This window comes from Triturus cristatus, chromosome 1_2 (genome assembly GCF_964204655.1).
Source record: "Triturus cristatus chromosome 1_2, aTriCri1.1, whole genome shotgun sequence".
NCBI classification, from domain to species: Eukaryota; Metazoa; Chordata; class Amphibia; order Caudata; family Salamandridae; genus Triturus; species Triturus cristatus.
Genome location: NC_140580.1, coordinates 834,404,724 through 834,417,817, shown reverse-complemented (window position 1 = coordinate 834,417,817; position 13,094 = coordinate 834,404,724). Strand labels below are relative to the sequence as shown.

Below are 13,094 nucleotides of genomic sequence, written 5' to 3'. Positions count from 1 at the left end.
CGCTGTATTCTTGTTTTGCAAGAATGCATGGATTTGAGCTTGCTGCAGGCAAAGTTTGGTTTTAAGAAAAGGGAAAGCAGCAGTAAAGTAAAACCAGCCCCCTTCTATCCCACCCCCAATACCATAAAACAGGCCCACAAACAGCCAACAAAATGTCCCACACATTTACCTGTCGAAAAAGCCCATTGAGCATTGCCTGATTGACTTATAGGCTAGTCTATCTCTGGTTGTGACGGTTGCCTGTTTAATGGCGTTCATTTGTTTGGGATGGATGGGGTAATAACATCACTAAGAAGGAGTTCATCAGGGTTCCTATGACCAGCCTCTGCAAAGGTATCAGCTATCACTTCCTCTGATTTATAGAAAAAAGTAGGGAGTGGAGAGTGTTGAAAAGTTGAAGACTTCACAGCTTTTGGGGTGGGGGCGAGAATTCAGTCGCAGCCGGTGCAGGTAAGTGGGTGGGGCGGGTGTGTGGTCGACAGACGCCGGAATATTTTATTTATACCTATTCTGTCGTCTGTCAACTTTAACCCCGCCCACGCTTACCTGCGCTGGACGCCAATGAGAGAATCGAGCTCTGGCAAACTAGTAATCCAGATATGGGGACTCTTTATTGTAAAAGAGGGAAGTGTATTTACGCAGAGCACTATTGTGAACTCATGGGCTTTGTTGAGTCTGAAAGCAAATAGTTTCTTTCAGGACGATGTGAAAGTAAACATGCATGAAACACAGGCAAGGCAGAAGTCTTTTCCTGGGATCCACCCCCTACGCATGGAACAATACCTGATGGCCGTCTGCGCTAGGGACACCCCCCCCCAATCCTGACAGACCATGCACGAAACCTCCGCATCATACTAGACGCATAGCTCACTATAGACCGACAGATCAACTCAGTATCCTTGGCCTGTTTCAATATCCTCTACCTGCTGAGAAAGACCATCAGATGGATCTCCAGCCAATTCATAAAGACCGTCACTCACACGCTCATCATCAGCAGACTAGACTACGACAACTCTCTACGCCTGTGTTAACCAGAAAAACCTCTGCAAACTCCAGAATGTCCAGAACACTGCAGCCAGACTGGTCCTCGACCTCCCTCGTCACAGCCACTCAACACCTCTGCGTACTCCACTGGCTCTCAGCAGACAGAAGAATACCCTTCAAATTCCTCACCCACACTTACAAGGCCCTCCACAACGCCAGACCAGAAAACCTGCTCAGCCACCTCTCCTTCCACGCTCCCAGAAGACACCTCTGCTCCACTCAGCTCGCCCTGGCCACTGTCCAACAGATCCGCAAGACCAGAACTGGAGGAAAGTCCTCCCTCCTACCTGCCAAGACCTGGAACACCCTACCCCTCCACCTCAGATTATCTCCCACGCTGCCCCAGTTCAGGAAGGACCTCAAGACTTGGCTCTTCGAATGACCCAAGCACTTTTCTGCTCCCCACCTCCCCCAGCGCCTTGATACCATCACGGGTGAGAAGTCACGCTTTACAAACCCTTGATTGATGTCCTCTAGAACTTCCTCTCAAATGAGGGGGAAAAAATCACCATGTGGAAGAAATAAGAGGCTTTCTACCCACTAACAAGAAGCACACTCCCAAAAACGTGTTCTCCCTCCCTGAACCTCTACCCCTAAAAAACTGCCCACATCAAAGAGAGAGTGCCAAATCTTAAAGAAGAAACTTTTACGTTTGTTGGAACTTTTAGCACTTCAAGACATCATCCCTTCACCAGGGGTGAAGACCTTCCGAAGTAAATTCCTGAAACAAACACGCAATGGTCATTAACTCAGCCTTTGCCAACAGTGACTATCCAAGTTATACAGCGCTCAGCCTGCAACTCACCAGACGAACACGCTTATTTCACGTTCACAGAACAGTAGAATAAACAAGAAGAATAACATTAATCAAGGCAACTATTGCATCACGGAGTAGAGTTCTACATCGGCACTATACTGTGTCATTTGTACTCGGGGCCTGCCTTTAGTATGTGCTCGCTGGGCCCACGAGGGTGCAGGAGCTGCCTGCAGTATGCTTCTTCCGACGTGGATCCCATTTGCGCATTTAAACACCGTTTCTGGAGGCTCCTCGTGCCGATTTCTGCATTTTGCCCGAATCCCTTCTCATGTCTTGCATTTCCTGCCACCATAAAGGATGCGAGAAGCGCTGTTGTTCAAGAAAACATCAAGAAAAAACCCTATGACCTATGCGCGGTTGCTCATAAAATCACCCTGACCTATTTATTGACTTAGCAGTATAAGCGCCTTTCTTCTAACAAGTCCCACTGCCACTATAGTCACTCAGGCTGTAGTGCTAGTTATTGAAGCTTCAAACGTGACTCCAGCACGTCTGACTCGGTCTGTTTAATAACCCAAGTTGCACATACCGTCGCTTAAGGCATGGTCCTAACCGTCCTGCACTGGTTTACTCTGCCGCACGCATGCACTGCACCCAAAACTATTCGAGTGGAGTGTAAGCAGCACGCAAACTACGAAGGTGTCAGAACAGCCTATCTTTCGGCCCCAAAGCGCTATATGCACCTCTTAGCGCCTGAGCAGAAGTGCTGTTTGAGAGGCCAGAAAAAGATCCAGGAAATGTACGTGGAGCTGTGGATGGACATGGCAGGGTCTAGTTGTGGAGTGCAAAAGCTTTAGGCCTGGGGAGTAAAAGGCCGTTCACACGGAGAGAAGTGCTTTCCAATCGAGAGTGACACAGGGTGTGCATAACCAAGCGGAGTCTGGCTTTGTATATTTACCGAGAAGAGGGTCGAGTTCGCAGTGCCCAAACTACTGAACGTGAAAAGAGAAAAAGCCATGCGCAGGGCTCCATCCCCTTTCACTGGCCACCAAGCCCAGGGCAGTAGCAAGCACATCTGTAGGACCCTCTAGGTTCGTTTAGGACAATCTGGCAGTACTACAAGAGCTGGTATTTCAGGTCCGTGTGTGGGCTGTTTTTTTGCTGTTTGTTTCTTTTACTGTTTATGTCTCTGACAACCTTTGCCTGCAGCGAGCACAAATCGCCCTTTCCCATCCTCATTGCTTTCCCAAAAGGCACGACTGTCCTTCCGCTGTGATACCTGTCTAGGCCAATCCTCCCGCTGGCTAAGAAAGAGCGTAAAGACAGGGCAGCAAGTGAGCACGGTGCGAAGGAAAGGAAGGCGAGAGGGAAGGGCAAGAGAAGAGAGCAGCGTTGCGGTTACGGAAAATAGCTGAGAGAAATATAGGTGGAGAAGGCTATCGAAATGAGAAAATGGGTAAAGGGGCACCGAAGAGAAAAAGGAGAGGGAAGCAGAAGAGGACGAGCGAAAGGCGAGTAGGGGAAAAACGAGTTAATTAAGGGAGGTCAGGGAAGAGTAGAGACCAAGTTAAAGTAACAAGGGCAAAACAGAACTGTGATGGAGAGGGGAAAGAAGCAAGGAGAGAAGTAAAAAAGAAAGTGGTTAGAGCAAAGACAGAAAAAGATGGAGAAAAGGAATGGACAGAAATGAGATGGGGAGGGGGGACCCAAAAGGAAAATGAAAAAATATAGACCTGGGAGATAAGGAGAGGCTAAAGGGAAAGACAGAAGGGGTGAGGGAACAGGCAGCATTTATTCGATTATAAAGCGTTGTGAAGAAGAGGACTGAGAAAGAAGGTTTATTAAATGCTTGTCTCCTCGCTCTGTCCGCAAATCTGCTCTGGCCCCACCTCCAGTCCACATCTCAGTACCTGCACTTATTTTACTCCAAATAAAGTATTTTTGTAAGACACACAATGAAACGAATACATAATAAAAGTAACACCGCAGACATGCCATCTCTCACAGAACCAGTGTGTCACAGGATATCGGTACCCTTTACACCATCTCCCTGTGAAGAGCAAATATCACAATGGCAGAGGAAACCCAGGACAAAGTGTTTATTGCATCTTCCTTTCTTTGGTCCTGCCCCTTTAATGCCCTATTTAGGTCGAGCCTTGGGAGCACATACTCTGCGAGGCATGCTGTATTAGAATACGAACTTGAAGCTCTGCCAACTCTCCACTCATATTTTTCATTGGCTTGGGTTATTGTCCTTTGTAATTGCTGGGTTCGGATTCGTTAATAGGCTTGTTAGCCCCTTCTTAGCACCACCTTGTCTTCATTTGTAACCTCCCATAAGGACTGTGCCTTTAACTTCTGTTGTTACAAGGCAGGTCTTAAATTTAGTCTGTAAGCACTGTTTTCTTTAATGAGTTTCACCGACCTGCTTTCCTGCAACATTCAGTGCACCCTGCACGCTTGCACTTTCCAAGCAGCCCGGGACAATAGTGGCCGCTTCTTTGAAATGAAATGGGTCTCGCATTTACAAGAGTTTGAGCTATTGGCATTGTAAATACCAATGCCTTTTATTTATGTATTATCAAAACAAATAAAAGGCATTGTCATTTACAATGCCAATGGCTTAAATTCTCGCAAATGCAAGACCTATTGCATTGCAAATGCTTGTTGTGACTGGAATGGCAGAAAGGATCTTAAAGCCCTACCTCTGCTCCAGAACCTTTCCCATCTCACACAGAGAAAAAAACATCTTCAGAATTGGTAGGTCTGACAGACATCCGGGCCTCAAATTTCTTCAGGAGCCAAATTGGAATAAAGAAACAATGTGTTTGTACTTTTCAAGGCTGTACCATCTTTGCATTATCATGGTTACAGCAGTACACACTTACCTTTCAGCCACGGGCACTGTCAGAAAAGAATATTCCCCTCTCCACGATTATGTGCTCAAGACAAATTCCCTAATAATTGGTCTTAACATCTGAGACAGAACAGGCCACTGTCACTCAGAACGAGGTGTGGCTCAAGAACAAACTGGGAAAGATAAATACATTTTGACATTTCACAGCCTACAAGCTGAAAGAGGTTCAGGCACCAAGCGAGACTGAATGTGATCCGTAGCCAAGAGTAAGTTGATGTTTTGAGGAGCTCGACTCCAAGCAACGAAAACATAAGAGGTCTTAGGATGGGACGTGGAAAGGCTTTCACCAGAAATAACAAACAAGCATTTGAATAGGTTTGCATTATTGAAAGTTTGAGCTATTGGCATTGCTAAAATAATGCAACGCCAATAGCTCAAACTTTCAGTAACGCAAGACCTATTGCATTACAAATCAATCGCGGCACTCCCACTTTAGCTTCAAACATCTTAAGCTAAAGCGTGGGTGCCGCAATTGCTTCAAAAGTAAAGAAATAGAAAGACTTTTTTCAATGTTTTTACTTTTCGAAGCAATCACTGCACCTAATTTTTTTTTCTATTTCTTTACTTTTGAAGCAATCACAGCACCTATTTTTTTTCTTTCTTTATTTTTTGAAGCAATCCCTGCACCTAATTTTTTTTTCTATTTCTTTACTTTTGAAGCAATCACAGCACCAAACATCTTAAGCTAAAGCACAGGTGCCGCGATTACTTAAAAAGTAAAGAAATAGAAAAAAAGTGGGGGTTTTTCAGTTTCTTTACTGCTGAAGCAATAGCGGCACCCACACTATAGCTTAAGATGTTTAATAAAGCACAGGTGCTGCCATTTTAACAAAAGTAAATAAACAGAAGAAAAGGCCTGCAGGTGAGTGCACCCTCCCAGTACCACAAATAACAAAAGAAAGGCACCACAGAAGGCGGGGTGCGCTGGGTACACCCAAAAAAAAAAAAAAAGTGCCCTGCCGAGAAAGCCATGTAAGAAAATAGTGCTCAGAGGCTTTAATTAAAACGTATTGAGTAACAACACATGTACCGGGGGTATCCTCATGGGAGGTTACAAGAGAAAAAGCGGTACAAAGGAGAGACTTCTTAGCCTATTTACCAATGAAAAGCCACAATTTATAAAGGACAGTAACAGTAGCCAATTAAAAAGATGGGCAGAGCTTCATGCCCTTATCCTGAATACAGCAGGTCTTGGAGACAGCACAAGCACTACCTAGGCGAGACCCAAAAACACAATGGAGAGGTTAAAGAACACAATGTATTTATGGTTCTTTTTTAAACCGTATTATTGTACTACACATAACTGGGATAATTAAGAATTGATGCCTATTCAAGTACAACAGGACGATAAGCATTGGTCAGAACAGGGTGAAAAGCTTGAGGGATGGTGGGGTTCTCTCCCTTGGATTTGAGGAGATAATTAGAAAAGATTATTTTTTGGGGGGGGGGGGGAGGGGGGCACATTATACCAGTTGCACTGCTAATAACTTCACAGAATATAAATACATTCATTTAAAGCGTTCGTAAGTCCTCCTTTCTCACCCCCCACTTAAGGGGGAACTATGTGCACTATAAATCACATTGGGTCAGCAACATTGGTCAAAGTGGAAAGAAATCCGAGAATAATTTTTAAAGGAGATTTTGAGTAGTATCCCAGACATCTTTTGTGGACATGAGTGACAAACACTGCATTTTTGACCAGCTATAACAAAAAATCCATTAAAAAATTGCCTATACTTTATTGGCTTTAGACACAGAACACACATAAGCACACACATCAAAAGAAAACCACCAAATGCCAAAGAAACAAAAAGGTCTAATATGATATTCGACCTTCATTACACACAGGAAAAAGAAAGCACAAGTTTAACTTTGGCCTACATTGCTATCTGACCGTTAGATCACTTGGCCTGCTGCTACACCATTCTCCAGCCACCTGGTTGCTCATCCCTCATGACCTAGACTACATCCTCTTTATAAAAAGCTTCGAATTTTGTTGTGCTTTTCGTATTTTTGGCCATCTAAGCCCGATCCTCCCACTTGCTGGTTTGTATTGGTTTTATAAGTCGTTACACTCCATGCATCTCAGCTCAAGACAATTCTTTTGTGCTACAACCTTATAACCCTCTTGTCACTTTCCAGCAAGGCTGGGAGGAGGCATTCGCCTTATTTTCTGGATTGGGGGGGCGGGGGTTGGTAGCTATTCCCATTCGTTTATGGGGAGTTGCTCAGTCAATGCAATGTGGAGCTGGGGAGCATTTTTGATGACTTAAACACGAACCCACAATCTTGCAGGCAGAAGCAGCTAGAAAAGAACGAAACAGTCATTGTCAAAGCTAACAGGTCTGGCTTAAATGTGCTAAACATGCAAACAGCCATGCACATGTGCTGTTTGCATTTACTACTACTTTAAAGCCAGACATATTTGCTCTGCCAAGACTTCGTAGGTGTTGTTAGAACTCACGGACCACCACACAGAATTATATAAGGGAAATCAGAATGTGTGATTCGGGTCTCTATCACTGCACCAATGAATGGGCATCACAACCTATTCGATGCCGAATGGGGACTTGCAAACCAGGAATACGGGGTCCTTTTCCAGATGTCATACCATCTTCCATGCCAAATAATGGGCTGTTTTCCACCGCCATTTGGATGTCTGGGATGCTACTCAAAAGATGTCTGTGATATTACTCAAAATCTCTTTATAATTGTATTCTCAGATGTCTTTCCATTTTGACCGATGTTGCTGACCCAATGTGATTTATAGTGCACATAATTCCCCCTTACTTAAGTGAGGTGGGTTGAGAAAGGAGGAATTTCAGCCGCAATATATAAATGTATTTAGATTTTATCAAGTTATTACCAGTGTAACTGGCATAATGTGCCACCGCCACCAAAAAATACACTTTTATAAATTAATCATACATTTTCAGCCTGCTTTGTGCAGCTGCCAAATGGCAGCAGGAAGGTACTGCAGGTCGAGGCCCAAGAAAGATGGCTTGGCACAGCAGGACAGTACCCTGGTTGGGGTGACAAGGATAGTGCGAGTCTGCTACTCCCGAGATGCTGCAGTTTCACGGAGTGTGAATCCGAACCTAGTAAAACCAGACTTGGTGTTTCTGTACCCGTGATTTTTAGAACTGGTAATCTCAGGTCCAGAAACAAGTTGCTTGGCGCAAAATCTCCCGTGGGATATGCCCAGAGCATCTTCTAATGAAGTCCTGTTTAGTATTCAACTGAGGGGGATGGAAAGACTCTAGTTCGGCCTGCTGGGATTTGAACAAGAAGATTAGCTTAGTGGGTCACTAATCGTTGCTGTCCTAAAATGTATTGCTGTTACTTGATTTTATCTTTCCTCGTCGGGCAGAAGTACAGAAACCAAACTTATGAAAAATGTTTACTTCAATGAAGAACAATTTCCGGAAAGATTACATGACATTTCTTTCAGCTGTTTGTATCCCCTTACTTCTGATCGCCAAGATCTAGTTCTCCTTACACTTACTGGAAATACCTTGTGTTAAAGGGCACTAGCCACGGAGCCGGATGGTGCAGGTGTAAAGTAGCCACCCTTCCCAGCTTTGCGGGAAGATTGAGTACACTCCATCAAGTAATGTTGGCAAAAGCTAGAAACCATGCTTAATGTGCACGTTGCGTAACTTACAGGTTTGATTTAAACTGCATCCTTTTTCTTCCAGTGATGAATTCAGGCTCTGAAAAAAGCAAAAAGGACCTCCAGCTAAAGGGAAAGGATGCAGTTAGCCCCCCAAAAAGCAGATAGAATGCTTAGTTCAACTTTAAAGCCATTTATTCAAGCATGGATTTCACATGCCAAACCGACATGGCCAGTTAAGTCAAGGCAACTTAAGTTCCATACAATAAACAAAGAGATTCGAACCGTGGAAACATCTGAATAATTACGAGCAATGGTTTTCTGGTAACCAGGTTCCACTGGTTAATAATGTAGTCACAAAAATGAATGTAAACTTTTTTTAACCACACTTGCAGCTATACAAGACTAAATGGCATCAGTAGTTTACAAACGTTCAGTATTTAATCTATAATCCTAGCCAATAAATCAAACAATGGTTAAAGCAATGATAGTCTCTGATGCTGTCAAATCCTCAATTTTGTGAATAAATGAGGTATCTAAAAATAAAGCAACAGAAGTGATTAGGATGGTCAAAATAAGCAACATGTTCTTGGCAAAATCATTCATCATACAGTGCCCACCGAGTTTTGTTTAAAAAAAATAAAAAGAAAGTAGCTTTTGTATGTGGGAACTTGGTATAATAAGCAACCTTGCCATAGGAACACATCGGACTAGAAATAAATAACATCTCTATAAATTGTTATCATGTCACTTAATCTAACCAAAACTGTCCATAACATTAATGAATAAAAAACCATGCTCACAAGTCTTAATCCCTGTAATATTTAAAAAAATGTATTTCTAATATAATTAGACGCCTACTCTTTATAAGAAAGTGTTACGGATCAAGTCCTACTAGCGCGTTTTGCACCCTGCCCATGAGGGGTTTCCAATGCCAGCCAAGTTCATGAGATTCTTGATCTGAAAGAAAACAGTAGGTCAGAGCAAACAAAGCCAGCAACACAAAATGGAAACCAGTCAGTTTGGTTTAGAGTTTGTTTTGTTACCGCTCAACACCCCACTCACTATCTTAAGATATTTCAACCAATCCTCTATGTTCACCATCACCACCAAACGATGAAGTGCCATAGTTCTCCAAGAAAATAACTGGCATCATCTCGAAGTCAATGCTGAAGCTGTTAATTGTGAAATTTTCACTTTATTTTGGAGAAATACAAATGCATACGTTGACAATACATCACAGAGCTTTGTGAAAGAAAAACACGAACGAGGAACATGCACATATTTCAGATTAAATTTACTTAAGTACGTTCATGAAGGTTAGCTTTCACAGTGGTTACCACTTGGACAGAAAGGAGATAAGCAAAAGGCATTTCATTATAATCACACTTGTGCCTACACACAATGTGACATGCACACCTCATTAGCAGATGGTAGCAAAACTCAAGTGGCTGTCTTTTGAGTAATACATTTACGATCCAACAAAACAGATATGGAGTATTTGGTATTAATATATTTGTGTTGTGATGAACCTGTAACCTTTAATATGCATTGCACAAGGCAGGCACTATATCTTGCTTAAAGTACTCTAGTTCTGTTCGGACGAGGACATCTCAATTCTTGGCCTTTCCTCGTAAACTGCCCCATAGTGTTTGTAACCCAAACGATATTTATGCTCCGACTGTTCTTATGGAACAAAATAACTATAATGTAATCCCATGAAGGGGGAGAGGGTCTATAATCCAGAGGTGTGCTGAAAAGTTTGAGTCCAACCTCGGTTCTCAATGGATGCAAGAAATGATACTGCAATTACAAGTGCAATTTATTTTAGACAGGAGTGGTGTAACCAGCTATGTGACTTTTGGAAAGAGTAGGCATTTATGAGGTAGATTAACAGTTTAATATTCCTTCTGGCTACAAAATGCATTACACATTGTACATTTTCACTGCAACATTCAAATGACAGCTGCAACGCTACATCAGAACATTGAGCAAACCTAAGCACAAAAGGGTTACTTGCCTGCACAGTAGTAGTGCTCCATCACGGATGTCAACTGCAGATTCAAATGCTATGGATGCCTCCAAAATCAGGACGCAGAGCGAACAAGATATGAAAATAATCCTACTTCTGACACTCAATCATTTTTGCAACGAGCCGTGCCCCTTGACAGTCAATAAATGTAAACTACTAGGAAGCATCTTCATTCTATCTTATAGAAAGGAAATGTATTTCCTCTAACTAAGGAAGACCATCAGGAAGGTGTGGGGGGCAGGTATGAGGGGCAGGGAAGATGGGAGATCAGGCCTTGGGTAGGCAGGCAAGCAAGCTGAAAAACGACTAATACTGATGTGTAAATATACTTGCTATGATCGGATCACAAAAAGAAATCTACAACTGAGTGTTCCTGGACTCTGTTAATTTCACCATTATGTTTTAACTCCCACCAACTGGTTCAATATCTTTAGTGCCAATGCTAGCCAAACCCTTGTTTAGAGAACAAATTTAACTCATAATTAACCTCATTTCACCAACTGCCTATCGTGACAGCTTAGAGGCATGCGGGAATGCACGTAGTTGATAAATTCCTTAGAAATAAGGAACTTTAATGGGTATTACACACACTACTACTTTAAGATGTTGGGAGCGGAGTTCTACAAAACTGGGTCTATATCAATGTTTTGCATAGTTTTAAAAGTCTGCGGTACCTAATGGCCATTACGTGTGATTACAGTAGCACTGCTGCAAGTTCAAAATATCCAACCTGACACACCCTCATAGAAGAAAGCCTATCTACTTGTTTATACTTCCCTCTGTGGAACCTTACTTTCCATATCCGAACAGGTCTGTCTCACTTATTCGCACTGTGTCTGCCCACTTATAGGATATAATTCAGAGTGCACTAAAACCCGCAGTTGCCAAAGCACTATAGCAGGACAGATAGATGAACAAGAACAAAGCAGCCAAGAATCAAAGATTCTGAGATGAAAAGAGACAGGTTTTCAGATGTTTTTTGAAGGACGTAAAAAAAATCTGCTTAAGAAATATAGGGAGGCAAAGTGTTCCATAGTTTGGCAGCAGCCACCGAGAAGGAACACCCACCTCATATAGTCTTTCGAAATCTTGGGACCTTGCGTTTTTTTTTTACAACATGAAGATCTATGTGGTCTCCCACGAGTGTATCAATGTAAAAGAGTATTCATTTGGCTAGGGCGCCTCTGGTGAAGAGCTTCAAAGACTAAACACAAATCCTTGAAGAAAATTCGCCTTCTGACTGGGAGCCAATGAAGAGAACAGATACCATGTCTGAGTGTTGTTTAGGAATGTTCAAAATAAGGCGGGCTGCCGCATTCTATACAACCTGAAGTTTGTGCAGGGAAGAGCTGTTGATATTTAAGTTTAGTTCATAATAGTAATCCAACTGTGACAAGGACAATGGTGACTGCCTGGTGCAGATACAATGGAATATAAGGAAAGATCTTTTCAGGGTCCTAATGATGTAAAAACAAGTGCTGGTTATGCAAATGACCTGTGCATCAAAACTCAAGAGTATTATCAATGATGACCCAAAGGTTATTGGCGGATTTGAAAGGAGTGCGGAGAGGTCCACAGGCTTGCGGCCACCAGATATTTGACCAGTTGGAGTTTTGAGAACCAAACACAAGTACTTCAGTCTGGTCTGTGTTAATCTTCAAAGAATTGTCTTTCATACAGCAGATAAAGCAAGACATACACTGATTTAACCTCCCCACTACTAAAGACAGGTAGTTTGAAATAGCCACAAAAATGTGAGTATCATTTGCATATGACAGCACTTAAATCCCAAATGAACGCACCACATCAGCCAGAAAGGTCACAAAGATTAAAGAGGGTCAGGCTCAAGCATGAGCCCTGAGGCACCCCACATTCAAGGCTGAAAGCTTTCGCACTGTCCACTATCTCAAACGATCAGTGTCTTGCTGTGGTCAAGCTTCAAATCTAGTGAGAATGCTTGCTAAGCAAATGTACATGGTTCCACCTACTTTGTAAATAACGTAAGGCACCCACATGGCTTATGCAGACCTGCAAAAGGTTCCACTGGCACGTTTACCACAACTGTAAAGTATGGCTGAACCATCTCCACACCAATACACTGAGGAATCTGAACTCCAATTAACAGTCTCCGGTTTGGGAGGTGTTCAATGTGGGACTCGCTGGTTCACAGAACAAAAATTCATCACCACTAATGCTTCTGAAAATAGCTCCCCAACAGAACGATATTTGAACTAGCTCCACTGCATGTCCTCTATGGCCAGCAATTCTGGAAAGATGTAACTGGGAGGACGATTTAGAGACGTCTCATTCTAACACCAGGCTCCTACGAGGCACTTTGGGTAACATTTATAAAGCTTACATTCCATGGACGAGGGTTGTTGGTACTTTTTATTCTGAAGGACAATGTTATCCCATAAATCAGTGAACTGCAATGTCAATATTTGGTGTGAAGTCAATCATTTAAATACTGAATCCAACCTTCTTCATGACAGGGTTGTTTTTTTCCCCAATTGAACAAAAACGGATATAGCGACAATGTTATTTTACATTGTTATATATGTGTCAGTTTTATTTTCATGCAAACCTCAGTTATTAATTGGGAATAGACAAAGCTAGTAAATGCATTTCTTCAACTATTCAGCAAAGTGTCGGAGCGGGAGGACATAATATCCGAGGGCATTTGTACTAAAACTGAAGATGGCAAGGTTCCCTACCTTAAAACGGTTTTCTC

The 13,094-nt window shown here is 42.6% G+C and overlaps 1 protein-coding gene across 8 annotated transcripts in view; it reads right to left on the bottom strand.

The window, feature by feature from the left end:
- The window catches only part of TMEM269 (transmembrane protein 269), a 120,779-nt gene that overhangs the window by 75,355 nt on the left and 32,330 nt on the right, over positions 1 to 13,094 (bottom strand). For 3 of the 8 annotated variants that reach the window (XM_085608937.1, XM_085608936.1, XM_085608940.1), the window contains one exon: positions 9,193 to 9,291. The exons of 3 other annotated variants lie outside the window; for them this stretch is intronic. The gene's annotated coding sequence lies outside the window, so the exon portion shown is untranslated. Of the gene's footprint in view, positions 1 to 9,192; positions 9,292 to 9,396; positions 9,507 to 13,094 lie in introns of all 8 variants that reach the window. 2 more of the 8 variants (XM_085608941.1, XM_085608938.1) reach the window with 2 other exon arrangements.